The following is a 14,763-nucleotide window of genomic DNA, read 5'->3' as shown; positions in this document are numbered from 1 at the left end:
TCAGGCCTGTGTCTCAGTAGGTTCTTCAAATCTGGTGTTCTCCTGCTTCTCTCACTTCTGGACCTTGATCTTGTCAACATTCCTGCAGCTGCCTAGTGGATCAAGCACCATACAATACAACACAACAGTGCTGGGGGTGCACTTTAGCTCAGTGATGAGACTATTCACCGGCACTGTGGGAAACCCAGTCCTGCGCCAATGAAAGAAGCTGAAGTCATTCTCCTCCTGCTAGAAGAGAGCCATAACTGCTGAGCGATGAGGTATTCTGGGGCAGGACTTCCTCACTCTCGCCTGCTGATATGGCTCTACTTTACATAAATAGTTAAATATTAATTGAGCCAGAACACAGCAGTGTGACTCTATACCCAGTTTAGGGTGTCCCTCTGAGCTACAGGAGATCCAAGCTTGGGTCTCCCTCATAAAATGCCTGTTTAATTAATTATGCACAGTGGAATAGCTCCAACAGGAGCTGAGTGAGTGAGGCTTGTGCCAGATCACCCTGCAGCTTAGGGCACTCTCCTGTAAGGGGAAGTCTAAGGATATGTCTACACTGCAAAAAACCCACCCTTGAGGTAGTGAGAGAACAGGAGTACAGACTCGGCTACAGGGCTCTTGCTATGGTGCTAAAAATAGCTGGGTCGATGTTCCAACTTGGGCTGGAGCTCAGGTTGTGAAGCTTGCAAAGGGGCATGATCTTCAGAGAGCAAGCCCCACCTGAGCTGAAATGTTTACATGCTACCCAGGGCAAGGCTGAGTCCGCAGAAATAGGCTCTGAGATGTGCTGTGCGGGTGGTTGAGTTTTTTTCTATTTTAGTTTTTGCAGCGTATGTAGACCCTTCCCCTACTTGGATCTAGCCCTTAGCTTTTGGCACGCCTGGGATTGTCCCTATCTGGCCCTGTGGATTCCTACAGTCAATTGCCATGTGTTGAATCCTCCTTTGCATAAGTTGCCCCCCCACCCCGCATATTCAGAAACCTTGGTTGCCTACAGCAGAGCTGAGCAGTCTCCCCTTTTGCAACCAAAAGCTTCTGTGGCATCAGTGATCTTCTGGAGCAACTGGATATTGAACATTAAAAGATAAGATTAGTGAGCATTAAACAGGCTTCTAAGGCACCCGTCAACAGCTGTCCATATCTTTCCGAGGCCTGACTCTTTGCCTTAGATTTCCCATAGTAATATATACACTAATAAAATTTCTGCCTGTTCATGGGAAGGGAAAGAGAACAGACTTTGTGTGTATGTGTAGGCCCACCCTCCAGGATTTATGGACTTAGTGCTTAGATGCTATGATAATTTCTTATTGCTTTACTACTAAAAGGACTCAACCTAATTCAGTCACATCCATCCCAACACATCCTGCCCCTCCCCCATCTCTTGAGGGCCATTCCTTCCATCTCTTTCTCCTCCTAACTTGGCCATTTCTCTCCCATCAGCTGTGCTGACTCTGCCTCTTGGCTCAGTGGCTGGAGTGAGAACCAGTAGTAAAGAAGTAGAATCATAGAATCTACTCTGAGGCCATGTCTTCACTACATGGGAAAGTCTAATTAAGATATGCAATTCCAGCAACTTTAATTCCATAGCTGTAGTTGACGTACCTTAATTTGAGTTTCCACACACTCGCCACAGTGGGAAGTCCATGGGAGCAAATGCTCCTGTCGGCTTCCCTTACTCCTTGTGAGAAAGAGAAATACTGGCCCTGATGGGGGGTGCCCTCTGAGTTCGATTTAGTGGGTCTTTACTAAACCTGCTAAATTGAATGCAGGAACATCAATCATGGCAGCACTGATCTTCCTCAAGTGAAGACATGACCTGAGATAGGTGAGCATTTTGGCATCTGGTAGCTAGACCAGCTCAACCCATCTTTGAGGAGTTGTCCCAGTCCACCATATCCCTTTGGTAGAAATCCTGCCCTATCTGCAACACAAATACCTCTATTCCTCTCCTAAAACACTCAGAAATCTGCCCTGTTCCCAAATACTAAAAATTAACGCAGAGACTAAAAACTGCACACTCTGCTGCCCAGAACAGAACAAAAAGCATAAGCAACAACTGTAAATATCAAAGAGTCCAAACAATTCTTTCTATAGTTCTGGAAACACACTAGGATACTAATGTATTGTGATGTCACTGTATTACATTTATAAGTTCTACACAAGGTGAACTCAAAAAAAAAAAAAAAGAACCCTCCATTGCACAGTATTCCACAAAAAGTATAAGGGGCTCAGCGGGGAAGCCCCGAAGCTAGTATTTAGCACCTGTCTTTAAAGAAATAACATTTTTCAAAATACGATGACTGTGCGATGACAAAGTACCTCACAAAAAAAGAAAGACCTTGTGTCCACAGCAAGAGCTGTTGTAAAGCCAACAGCTAAAAACTAGCAGCAGGTGTTCCTCCCTCCCCCATACTGGGCTAAATGTGGGTAATATTTCCTGACAGTTCTGAAGGCAAGAGAACACCAGGGTGACTTATGGAGAAGTAGGGGGAGGAGGTGGAGCTGGGCACTTGAGGGAGGAGTGGGAATTGGTGGCTCTCACTCCTGCAGGGTTTGGCAAGGTGCTTCTTACAGTAATTAGTGTTAGCAGTGGACTAAAGCAGCTCTCTCTGGGCAGAGTGAAGAATGTAGCAAGCTACCAAATCCCCAGTCGAACAGCTGTGGGCCAGATATCCATAGCTGATCTGTGCCAGATGTATGTGACTGCTGAACTGGTCACGGACCTGCCATTTGCTTCGCTTGGGCTTGAGAGGACAATCTGCCAGGGGAAGGGGGGAGAGCGTCTGCAGCATAGAGTTACATGTGCACACCTTGCCAAGTCACACAACTTTTTTCCTTTACTGTTAAAATTCCCTTGGGCCGTTAATTTAGGATGCCCTAAGTGAGCTTTGCCAATGTGCAGAACCGGAAAATTTTCCAAGCACACACCTCCTCTGAGAGCATCCATCAAGCTGCCCTTCCCATGTGTTCACCCAGGCCTCATTACAGCTCATAATGGTAAACAAAATACAAGCTGCATACCTGCACTGTGCTGCTAAAAGACCAAATGCAAACTCCCAAGCCTGCTCTTTCCCATTGCTGCCTTTAAAGTGAGAGGCCCAATCCATCCACCCAGCCTGCCTCAGGCCCCAAAGAACAAGTGCCAGAATATTCAAGACAGGAATGGTGAGCAATCGTTAAATAGCAAGGGGACAATTAAGAGGGAAATGCCTGATAGACCAGATCATGTCTCACATATTCAGCATCACCCCAGCCTGCATACAGACAGACATTGGCATCATTGTCACGTGAGGAACAATGTCTATTCTGTTGCTGGTGGTATGCCACAGTCTTCCCCTTTCGCTGCCCCCCACTAAACCTTCTGGGCTAGTTGAATCAATAGCTCCATTATAGAAGAAATGCCTCCCTGAGTATTTCAGCAAATGCATGGTACATACTGAAGGAGTTGGTCAGATTATGTGCCTTATCTGTAAACCCAGCCACAAATTATATAATACACTGGCCTGTGTATGGCCAACAGTGTCCTCTTCTGGGTGGATTATCAAGGTGCTCCAGTATTTTACCATTTGTAAATATCTTACTTTCTGGCAGCTAACCTGAAGTCAGATCATAAGTGATAACATTACCACCAGTTAGCAAAGAATCTTTTGGCTGTGGTCTTTGGAGCCAAATGCCATGACTGGACATTGGCAAATCTGCATCCCCAGCCTGGAGCTTGCACCCCCAGCCTGGAGCCCTTCCTACACTCCAACCCCTTGCCCCAGCCTGGTGCCCCCTCCACACTCCAAACCCCTCATTCCTACTGAGGATGGTAAGGACTCGTTGACCATCCGATAAGCAAATGCTTATTGGATAGTCAAGTCGACTAGTTGATTCCTGCCCCTCCTTGCTGCCTCTATCAGATAGAGGCAGCAAAGGTGGGGGGAGGGATATTTCAAAGCAGCAGAACCACACAGAGCCTGTACCTGGGGCTCTGTGTGGCTCTGCTGCTTTGAAAAGCCATGGATGCATTTCAAAGGGGCAGCGCTGCACAGCTGATCCTAGAATCAGCTGTGTGGCGGTGACCCTTTGAAATATCACCTTGGCATTTCAAAGCAGCAGCACATGGAGCTGACCCCGGACTCCATGCGGATCTGCCCCTTTAAGGGGCAGTGCTGCATGGAGCCAGGGTCAGCTCTGTGTGGCACTGCCGCTTTGGAACACCGAGGGGGCATTTCAAAGGGGCAGCGCTGCACAGCTGGTCCCCGTTTCAGCTGTGTGGCACTGCTGCTTTGAAACGCCGAGACGGTGTTCAAAGGGGCAGTGCTGTGTGGAGCCCAGGGTCAGCTGGGGAGTCCCTAACTGTTCCTGGGTTCCATGGAAATGCTGCACGGAGCCCGGGATCAGATGGGGAGTCCCCAGCTGACCCTGGACTCTGCATGGCATTTCAAAGCAGCCGTGCAGCATAGAGCCTGGGGTCAGTGGGGACTCTCAGTCCCCCACTTACCCCAAGCTCCATGAGGGTGCTTCGGTTTGAAATGCACAACAGCCCCCGGGAGGGGCTCTTGTACACTTCAAAGGAGGAATGTGGAAGTGCCTATTGACTAGTCGAGTAGTCGATAGAAATTCCATTGACTACTCAACTAGTAAATTAATTGTCAGTTAATATCCCTAATTCCTTCCTCTCAGGCTAGAGCCCCCTCCTGTACCCCAAATTCCTCATCCTTAGACTAACCCCAGCACCCACACCAACCAGCCAGAGTCCTTATCCCTTCACACCCTACACCTCTAAAGCCCCATCCCAAACCCTGAAGCCCACATTTCTGGCTCCACCCAGAAACCTCATTCCCTCCCACACCCCAACCCTCAGCCCCAGCCTGGTGAAAATGAGTGAGTGAGAGTGGGGGGAGCAAGTGATGAGGGGACTGGAGTAAGCAGGAGCAAGGTCTTGGAGATGGGGTGGGGCCTCAAGGAAGGGGTGGGGCCAGGGTGTTTGGTTTTGTGCTATTAGAAAGTTGGCAACCCTAGCTTGACCGAAACAGCCAGATATATTAACTTAAAGACAGCAAGGCAGAAAAATCTTCTATGTGGTCCAGCCACTAGAGAGAGACAACGTCCCCTGTCGCATTAGTGGGATGCTACAAGCTTAGAACCATAGATGTTGTATTGCCACTAAACAGCCACAGAAATAAACCTTGTTGTAAAATGCTATTTGAAAAACAGCTCATCTCCCTACAGTGCACAGTGTCAGCTGTGGGGTATGCTCATGTCTCGTCCTAGAATGGGATTTAACTGCACTCCCTTCCACTCCTGAGTTGTGAATGGGCACAGCCAAACTGTGTAAGAAAGATAGCCACCTCAAGATAGCAGCCGTGAGCAGACCCCAGTAGTGTTGCTGAAGTATTCCCTCAAGTAGTTGATTTATTCCCCTATACAATAAATTATTGATGCTGCCACTGTGCTGGATAACACAGTGCTACTTATCATGCCATATGGATTCATGACGTAACTGGCACTCTGGGCGTGGACACTTTTAGAATCCAAGCACAGTGCAATAACTACATTGGACATTTTAAGCACAAATTCTACATTCCCACTTTTGGCAACCCCCCCCCCATCAAAATGGCTACCCATGTTCAGCCCTCCCCCTCTCCCTTGGCAATGGCAACTGCATGCCAACACTGTCCAGATAAAGCAAGAATCGTCTATGAGATCACATTTCATTTTTTCAGAATTTCCATGCCAGCCTTGTCTGATGGCTACAGCAAGGGGAGCGTCCTGCTGTCCTACTTGCTTCACTAAGCCGATGCTCTGTGATTGTGTCCTGTTAGCAGGGTTTAGCCACTGTGAAAACTACCAGTGTGCATAAGGCTGCTGGGTTAATATTCCTTATCTTCACTCCTTTAGCCCAGACTGTGTAAATCAGCAGTTGGGTTATTTCACTATATTAATAGCCTTAACGAGCTCCACTTAACTTTTTCTCTTGGCCTGGCTTAGTGCAGCTTGGAAGCTTAGGAGCCCATGCTAATTTGTTGTTTTCTTCTGTTTGTTTTGTAGTCTTTGTAACTGTTCAGCACTTTCCATTTTACAATGCTAGCTGTACAGCACACAGTGTTCACACTACACTAGTAGGCAGCTCAATTTTTTCCTCATAGAGAACCTGAAAATAGTTTTCTGTGCAGCTTTCTCCTTTTAAAGTTAGTGCCACTTTCTGCCAAACAAACACCCCCCCTCCCCCGCTCTTTTTCTCCCAGCTGCACCAAGTTGTTCCATTACTAATGCACCGAGATACAAAATAGCTCCCTTGATTAGCCTGAAGTGCCATCTGCTGGTTGTATGTGTCAATATAACATTTCTCCCCCACCCCACCGCTATTTGTAAATGCCCTGTGATTCAACTTGGAATGCTCCAAATTTAATATTTTTCTGGCAATCCTCAAAATGGCAAGATAAGAAATCGAAACATTTAAGTAAAGAGGCCATTAAATAAATACACAGCTTTGGGCTGTAGCTTTCTAGAGAAGTTATAGGATATAGAATTAACCTGGAAGGAAATAAATTACGAAACTTAAATATTTGCACAACCCAAAGATGCTGAAACCTCTGTATATTCACTCAGTCAGAGTAAACATAAATGGAAAAAGTGATAGCTACTCTTTAAGTTACTGTCTTTAAGGAAGAACTGAAGGGGGGCTTTTTGTTTTGTTTTACACTGCCTGGGGTTTTGAAGCTGTTTGGCAAAGAAGCATCTTGAAAGGTTTTTCCACTTTGAGCTTTTGCCTTGTCAGCTCCAGTGAGCAACAGGTCACATATGGACAGGCAACAACCAAAGTAAACCCCCAAAAGACCATCTGTTGCCTTTAATCTTTGACTCAGGGGAGAGGGGGAATGGGAGGGAGGATTTCCTGACAATAACAGCAAGTGCAGTAGCAGTGAGACACTCCATTGGCTGTTCACATCAGGAAACCCAGAGTCTCAGCACCAATGCATTAAAACAAACTCCACCTGGCACCTAGATAAAAGCCGTGAATGGAAGAGCATCTTCACAGGATGTAATAAAAGAGTTGTGAGGGGAGGGTGGAAGGGGTTAAAAAGAAAGCAGTCACTAAATCCCAGCTTACAGACACTGAAAGACAGGCAATGCTATTCTCAGGCTCTGCCTTTGAGAACTCAAGTGGTTCACTCTATGACTGCAGTTTAACACTCGTCTTGTTAATTGCATGCATGTACTAACTAACTCAGATGCACACTTGTATGACAGAAGTCCAGTGATACCCTGACACATAGGCCAATGGTGGGAAATACGGCTAGATACATAAAAGTGGCCAGATTTTTAAAAAATGCTAAGTACCAGCAGCTCCCAGTGGCTTCGCTGCAGTTAGTGGATTCAGCACTCAATGCCAGGCTGCTTTTATTTCAAGTGTCAAACTATGGATTTAGTGGCCTAAGTGTAGGCACCCAGATTTGAAAATTTTGGCCACAACCATCTTAAGGCATTTTAAGTCTTGGGTCCACTGTAGGATTCAGCCAGTGAAAGGTCACATGACTCGTTTAAGATGTCATTCTTGCAGAAGTTATTAGCCACTCTGACATGATCAGACACTCTTGAGCAGGTCTGACCTTCCATCCAGTAGATGGTGACATTGTGGGAGACCAGAGTCACAACCTCACTCATATACATTATGCATTGCCACTCTTCCCAAAGAAAGAGCACTGACTTTCAACCAGCTATGCTGTACATTACTGTAGCTACTTGTCTGTCCTCATAAGATTGTGTGACCTTGAATCATGTCATGAAACCAGGGCTGGCCTTACCGGGAGGCAAACTGAGGGGCCGCCTCAGATGCCAGACTGTGGGGGGATGCCACTAGGGCCCAAAGTGTAGAAAATTGTCTGCTGCTGGTGCATATGTATTCTCTCTTCTGTAGATGCACAGAGATGGTGGAGGGCTGTGCTGGAGGAAGGAGGGCACAAGAGACATAACAGGTAGGCAGGAGAAAAGGTGGGGGGGGGCGTCATTTGAGCATTGTGTGACGAATGTACTAATTGTGTCTAAAGGCTTATGAATGCAGCTGAAATGTGATTTTTGAGGCAATGACTAGCTAAAGCCTGACCTAGGCAAAGGGCTGTGAAATTATGTATCTGGATTATAGGCGGAGGATTGTACACTCCATAAAAGCTAAACAAAGCAAGCAAGTGGCTGAGGAAACAGGGTAGGAAGCACACCTGGAAACAGCAGCTGCATCCCCACAAATCAATCGCTTGGGGAGCAGCTAATTCTTGGAGTCTCTTGGGGAGATGAAGGAGTCTCTGGGCCCAAAGGATGGAGCTGCTGAGGGCTTTCTGTAAGTAAGGCACTATTCTAGGGAAAGCTCTAGGTTGCTAGAATTAAGTTTTAGGCATTAAACAGCATGGTTTTTGTTTTGTTTGCGACTCTTTTTGCTCTTTTTTAGTCTTACCGGGTGATGTTTAAATCTGTGCCCTTCCTTAAAAATCTGTTATTACAAAACTTTCTCAGAGCTGTTATAGCAAAGTAAAAGGGGGCCTCGTCAGCTAAACTAGGAGGGTGGTGGTATGTGTGTAGCTCACACAGCTGCTGGATGTGACTCACTGTCCCATGTGATGGCACTTAGACCACTTAGAAAAAGAACATGTGTGCTTCAAGGCCTTAGCTGAGCAAACAAGTGGTTTTTAGTTCAAGCTGTGGAGGCTCATTCATGGACCTCCAAAGATCCCAGGTTCTGTTCTCCTGTCAGCATTACACATCTCTGCTTTTTTGGAGGCAGCAAGCTCAGTAATGTCTTAGGCTACGTCTACACCGGAAACTTCTTTTGGAATAAGCTTTTCCAGAATAAATCTTGCATGAACTTGACTCTAAGCTGATCTTTGAGAACCTCTGCCTGTGTGTGGTAGCAAGGCCCTTTCAACCGCACCCCACGGTGGAGTGACACTTCTGGCGGCTGGACACCAGTTCCGACTGGTGGGACCGGCTGGTGATGGTGCGGTGGGACAACCAGCAGTGGCTCCACAACTTCCATATGAGGAAGGAGACATTCATGGAGCATGCCCCTGCCCTCTGATGACAGGATACCCAGATAGGACCCACCATTCCCCTGGAGAAGCGGGTCGCCATTGCCATCTGGAAGCTCGCAATGCCCGACAGTTACCAGTCTGTGGGCAACCAGTTCAGTGTGGGAAAGTCCACCGTTGGGGCCTCCTCACGCAGATATGGCACGCTTGGGCTGAAATCCCTGGATGGGGGAGGAGTACTAGAAAGGGGGATCCTAGGGAATGGGGGTTGAGTGTGCAGGGGTGGCCTGGAGGTGGGGGGAAGCCCTGTCCCCAGGGAGTTCTTCAGTCCTGCCTTCACACAGCTCTGCAGGGTGGGGGAGGGGTGGGCTTAATAGGGGTTGGGTGCTGGGGTGTTTGTGGGAAGGATGGGGGGGCTCAAGGACCTCCCAAGGGCTCAGGCATCCCCTTTGATTCTCTGTTTTATGTCTTTGTTTATCTCCTGCAGGTTGTGAGGGCCATTAACACCATCCTTCTGTGTAGGGTCATCCACCTGGAAGACCTGGACCCCATCGTGGCCAGATTTGCTGCCATGGGCTTCCCCAACTACAGGGGGGCTATAGATGGAACCCACATCCCCAGCCGTGCCCCTGACCACCAGACTGCGCAGTACATAAACCACAAGGGATACTTTTCTGTGGGCCTGCAGGCCCTGGTCAACCACCGTGGATAGTTCACAGACATTTTCGTCAACTGGTTGGGGAAGGCACACAAGGCCCACATCGTCTGCAACTCCAGCCTCTACTGGAAGTGGGAGGCTGGCTTATTTTTCCCCCAGCGCAACATCTCAGGAATGTTGAGATGCCACTGTGCATCGTGTGGGATGTGGCCCACCTCCTAATGCCGTGGCTTATGAAGCCCTACACTGGCCACCTGGACCTGACGAAGGACTGCTTCAATGGCCGCCAGGGCAAGGCCCGCCCCCAGGCCAAATGTACCTTCGGGCGCTTGAAAGTGTGCTTCAGGTGCCTCCTGACCCACCTTGATGTGGGGAGCACAACATCCCCCAGATGATCTCCACGTGTTGTGTTCTCCTCAACATCGTGGAGAGGAAAAGGGAGGCCTTCCTTCTGGGGTGGAGGGCAGATGCCATGTGGGAGGGATGGGCTTTCGAGCAGCCACACACAACTGCCATCCTCCAGGGTGATGGTGGTCACTGGGCTGGTCATTTCCTTCTCCTCCTCCTCCTCCTCATGGGCTAGGCTCCCTGGGCAGATAACAACGAGCATCTCCAGCCCTGAGTCCGGCATGGGGCTGCACTGCCCCTCAGGATTTGGTGGAGTTCCTCATAGCAGGGGCAGGAGTGGGGTCCTGCAGTGGAGTGTGAGCTGCACTGCCCCACCCTGCCATACGCCTGCGGGAGCTCTTTTACTTTACTCCAGACCTGCTCCAGAGTCCTGGCGTGGCTCCTCATGGCCAGGCTGTCGGCCATCCGGCTATATATGTCCTCATTCCTGCATCTAGAGCGGAGATCCTGGAGGTTCTCCTCATTGCCCCATACCTCCAGTAGGGCCAGGATCTCCACCCTAGACCAGGATAGCACATGCCTTTGGTGGCCCCTGGCTGGCTCCTGGGAGCCCTGTACATGCTCCTTGGGAGGGCCAGTGGTCTCTTGGGGGGCCTGTGGCTGAGATATTGGTGCCCACATATCAGGCACTGGCAGCTGCACGGTGTGTTGCAGCTCTCAGGTCCTGCTTCCTGCCACAAGCCCTGTTCCTTGTCTGCAGCTTTAAGAGCTGCTGGGAGACAGGAATTGTGATAAGTGTGGACGGAGGGGCCAGCAGGGCACCTGTGTTATTTCCTGGAGGCAGGGCCGGCTTTAGGAAGTGTGGGGCCCAATTCGAACCACTTTGGTGGGGCCCACCCCCCACCCTCCAACCAGAATTTTGGTTGAGAAAAAAAAAAACCACGCACCCACTCAAAAAACCACAACCACACACAAATATCACATCAGACGTAGATCTGATCAAAAGGTAGTTGAACATTTAAAAAAAAATGCCATCCTTTATTATGCGAAATTTTACACAAAATTAAATCGGTTGCCTTAAGTGTAGGTCAAATATTTTCAATTGCAAACTATCCATTTTTTTCAATAAAGTTTAGTTTGAGTTTTAAAACATTACCAGAGGGCGTTTCAGTTTTCTGTTACATCGATTTACTTTTTAAATAGCAAAAATTGAGTCTTTGTTAAGAAAGTGTCAGTTCTGTGGACAAATTCCAGGCCTTAGAGATTTCAGCACCAATGATTTCACTAGGTAATATGGTACCTCACCACCGTTGCCTCCTTTGCACTGTTCTTCAACACACTGCCTTCATGCTGAGTCCAAGATCAGTCTAAACAAGATTTTATCAATGATTTTTGCTCAAGCGATCACTGAGACAAGACAAGGACTCTCAATTGATTCTAGTCAGCTCTGCCTTTAAACACTGGATGTAAAGTGTCAGATATAATTGAGGACTCCCAAATAGACTCTACACCACCAGAAATAAAACCTGTTTCCATCTTCTGCCTGTCAGGGTGGTTAAACACTGGAATAAATTGCCTAATGAGATTGTAGAATCTCTATCACTGGAGATATTTAAGACCAGGTGAGACAGACATCTGTCAGGGATGAGCTAGGGCAACTCAACTTTGGAAGCCCCAGAGGCCACACTGATACTTACAGAACATGCTGAGGGCCTCAACTTAAGTGTGGTTGCATATGCAAGCAAATATATACAAATAGCTTCTTTCACACTGACTGGCATGAATACAATATTTACCCGATTTCTACCCATGTGACAGCACTTTTTATGAGCAATGACAGTCCAAGAATTTAACTACTAAAACACATCAACAGAAGTTCATTCCACTGACTACTTCTTTGTTTTGCTCCCACTCGCTGGCCACGTGTTGATCCCCACATAAACCCAAACTGCATCACGGGTTGCAAACAAACTGGCCATGGGCAGCATACCAAGTTATTAAGAAATATTTTTAAACCTTTACCTTTTCTCTCTGCTGCCATGTCTCCTCTTCTTGCTCCATCATCTCCCCTGGTGCCTGCTGCCCCCCAACTCCTCACCCTCCTCTGCTGTCCTAACTCCTGCCCTTCTCACTGCCCTCAGCCCTCCTGCGACCTGCTCCCCTCCACCAGCCATTCTCTCCCCCCGTGCCCACTGCTCCAGTAGCCCCACTCTGATCATGTGAGCTACCCCTCCTCATCCCCTCTTCTAACACCTCCCTTGCCTCTCTCCTCTAGTGCTGGTCCCTCCCCTGCAGGTGTCTGTCCTTCTGCTTCACCCCCAGAATCCCCTGGCACCTGCACCTTCCCTTAGCCCTGCACCCTCCTGGTGCTTCCCCCTTCCCTTACTGCCCCTGCCCCCTTTGCCCTCTTTTTTTCTGATGCCCACCCCTCACTACTCTTTGCCCCATTCCTCTCCTGCCCCTCTGTGCCCTCACACATGCCTTGCTCCATCCCCACCTTTCTCATGCCCACCCCTTCTTTCAAGCCTTCTCCCAGCACCTCCCCGTCTAGCCCCCAATGACCTTCCCCTCTCTTCTCCTCTCACAGCATCACCCTGTCCCCTCTCCCACTGGTACCTCCCCTCCTGCCCTTGGCCCCTTGGCATTTGTCTCTCCTGCACCCCTGTCTCTTGGTGCCTTCCCCTTCCGCCCCAGCCAAGCCCCTTCTCCCTCCGCCTCTGCCTGAGCTCCTTCCCCCTCACACACTTGCCCCCCCACCTCCGCCTAAGCCCAAGCCCCTTCCCTTCACCTCGCCCCATCCCACCGCCGCCACCGCATAAGCCCATTCTCTACCTTCTGCCTTCCACGTTGCGGTTGTGGGGCCGGGGCCAGCAAGGCCCCGCAATGTGGCCTCCCAGGACTTTTAAAATCCCGGGCCGTGACGTGACGTCACAGCCCGAGCGTCCTCCCAACCTACGTTCAGCGCCACACATGGGCAGCAGCAGGCGGTGAGAAGGAGCCACGCACAGCAGGGGCTGAGAGGGACTCTCCGGGGACGGGGTGGGAGGATGCGCAGGGGGGGATAGCAGAGGGGACCAGGGCCCACTCTAGGCAGAGCTGGGGGAGAGACCCAGCTCCACATATTGGTGGAGCAGGGCCCCCGGCTCTGTAACTCACCAGCACTTCTGGGTGCAGGGGCGCAGGGCCCCCTTAAGCACGGGGCCCGATTCGACTGAATTGGCCTAAGGCCAGCCTGCCTAGAGGCCTCTTTTTTCAAAACAACTCACCCTTCCACATTCACACACACCTTTTTCTGAAAAAGCTTTTTTGGAAAAAGGCTTATTCCTCATAAAATGAGGTTTGCCACTACTGGAAAAAGCCATCCGTTATTTTGACTTTCTTTCAAAATAATGGAATGGCAGTATGGATGCTAGGATTGTTTTTCCGGAATAACAGCCATTATTCTGGAAAAACTCTGCGGTGTAGACACCCTGACAGTGCCAATGAGAGGGCTTAGATGCTGCAGAGAGGGGTCTCTGGAGAACTCCAGAATGGGAGCTGACACAGAGGTTAGCAGTAGCTTCACGTTTCACTGGCTGAGTAACCCAGTGACTTATGGTTCTGAGTGTCCTGAGTAGAATATTACACCATGAGCCCATAGTAGTCATATCTTCTAGCTACTGATGACACATTGTATACTCTGGAGGTGGCAGCTGCACTCATGCAGTTTCCATCTTATGAATTGTTTCATTGCCCCAAGCAATTTCCCTTTGACACTGGATACAGTTTTATTGGAGCACTTGTCCTAGGTGCCAACTCCCCAGTAGTTTCTCGAATTTAACGTGACTACAATCCAGTTGATTTCAGTTAATTTGGCTCAGCAAAGAATAAATAAGTTTAATTTAAAACACGCTGCCAACGCAAGGATTGAGCACACCTTTGGGACTACTAAAATGTGAAGCTGGTGCTCTATTAAGAGGCCAGGCCCACTACAATGGTTTTAGGGAGGGATAGTGCAATAACGTTAGGAACAGGATGTGTTTTGTTCCTCTTGCAGCAGAGGAAGAGAAGTAATTCAAAACAGAGCAAAAAGAGGAAGTGCGACTAGAGGATAAAGTGGAACTGGCAGTCAGAGAAGACGTTGAGGAAACTAGATGTGAACGTGCTGTGTGCCAAGGGAGCTTAGGAAAATATGCCATTGAAATCTTCACTTTTCTAATATTTTCTTCATTTTAAGGTTTGTGTCCGCAAACAAAATCAAAGGCAATACATGGTGAGTAATATAGAATAGGCTTCCAGCAAGAGACCCTGGTACTCCAGCTTCAGTTCTGTACTTGGCTTTATCCAGCACTGTGTTTGAAACTGCATGCAAGAAGCCTGCTAAAGTACTGTTGCTAGTTTAATTTCCCTGATTGGCTCAAATAGTGAAACCCCTCCCCTTTTAAAGAACTGTGAGACAGTTTATCAGTGTACTAGCTACTCTCTTCCCCAGTTAGTCTAGCACAGCATGGTTTGCAATATGGTGAGTTTCAGGATCCTATGGAATTCAGTATTTTGCTAAACCAAATTCTTATGAAATCGCAAGAGCTCTAGGTCCAGTGCAAGCCCTCATCCCTGCTCACACTTTGTCAGGGAAACCCTGCTGCCCTAGATCATTCCATTATGTCTACTGCATGGCTTCACCCATGATGTAGGCAGAAGTTGTGACCTTTCAGTATGGGTATGGCTGGACTGGGGAGGGGGAGGTTTTGAGATACTGGAGATATCCCAAAAAAA

Source organism: Pelodiscus sinensis, chromosome 2, assembly GCF_049634645.1.
Source record: "Pelodiscus sinensis isolate JC-2024 chromosome 2, ASM4963464v1, whole genome shotgun sequence".
In the NCBI taxonomy this organism is placed as follows: domain Eukaryota; kingdom Metazoa; phylum Chordata; order Testudines; family Trionychidae; genus Pelodiscus; species Pelodiscus sinensis.
This window is presented reverse-complemented; position numbering follows the sequence as displayed.